The following is a 1,204-nucleotide window of genomic DNA, read 5'->3' as shown; positions in this document are numbered from 1 at the left end:
CACGAGCCTATGAGGGAGTACTGGAACACATGTGTCCAACCTGATGCTCCAAGCTACAGACAAAGAAAGTCTGGGGATTCAAAATCCTAGACAGCATCAAGAAAACAGAAGAGCCAAGACAGTCCGTAAAAAAGCTAGAACTGGGGCGATGGCTCAGCGCGGAAAGTGCTTGCCTCACAAGCATAAGAACTGGAGATCACATACTCAGAAGCCATAGAAGCCTAGACATAGTAGCATGTGTATATCATCCTGGCGCTAGATGAGAAGCAGAGACAGAAGAATTTCCACAATTCCTGGGGCCAGTGACCCTGATATACACAGTGGCAAACAGTAAGACACCCTTGAACAGGGAAGAGATCAAGGGCTGACACAGGTACTTTGACCTCTACACATGGCCGATGCCTGTTGCCCATATACAAACAAATGAGCACACACACACACACACCCTCACACCCACATCACACATAGTGCAGAGGGGGGAGGGAGGAAGGTGGAGAGAGAGAGAGAGAGAGAGAGAGAGAGAGAGAGAGAGAGAGAGAGAGAGAGAGAGAGAGAGAGCAAAGCTGGGAATTAGTTCAGGTAGATAGATTGCTTGCCTAACATGTACACAGTAAAATTGGGTTTGATTTCAGCAGCACATAAATCAGGCGCAGTGGCTCACACCTATAATCCCACCCAGCACTTGGGGGAAGTAGACACAGAGGATTCAAAAGTTCAAGGTCATGCTTACCTACATAGTGAGTTCAAGGCAGAACTGCATACATAAGAGCATGTCTTTAAAAAAGATAATAAAATAAAAGGACTCAGGCTAAAGAGGACTCACGTCTCAGTCTCAAAGCCTGCTGCACAGCTATAGTTATCAAGAGAAATGTGCAGATCAATGAGATCATCCAAAAATAAATTCTTATATTTATGATCAATTGATTTGCACCAAGCATACCGAGCAGGGCTGGGCAGATGACTCAGTGGTAGAATGCTTGCCTAGCATGCATTAGGTCCTGGATTTGATTCTCATGATCATAAAACTAGAGTGCTGAGATGACACTATTGGGAGGTGAGCAACCAGGGTAACTATATATCATGTCCGAAAGAATGTACATCAACCCTCTATGATCTATAAATGTAATCAAAGATCTAGATGCAGAATGTGAAGAGTGGATGCTTCCCTAGGTCTAAGACAATTTTTTAAGCATGAAACCACAAA

The sequence above is a fragment of the Mus caroli genome, chromosome 10 (assembly GCF_900094665.2).
Source record: "Mus caroli chromosome 10, CAROLI_EIJ_v1.1, whole genome shotgun sequence".
Classification (NCBI taxonomy): Eukaryota; Metazoa; Chordata; class Mammalia; order Rodentia; family Muridae; genus Mus; species Mus caroli.
The sequence above is the reverse complement of the archived record's forward strand: the minus strand, read 5'-3'. Positions refer to the sequence as shown.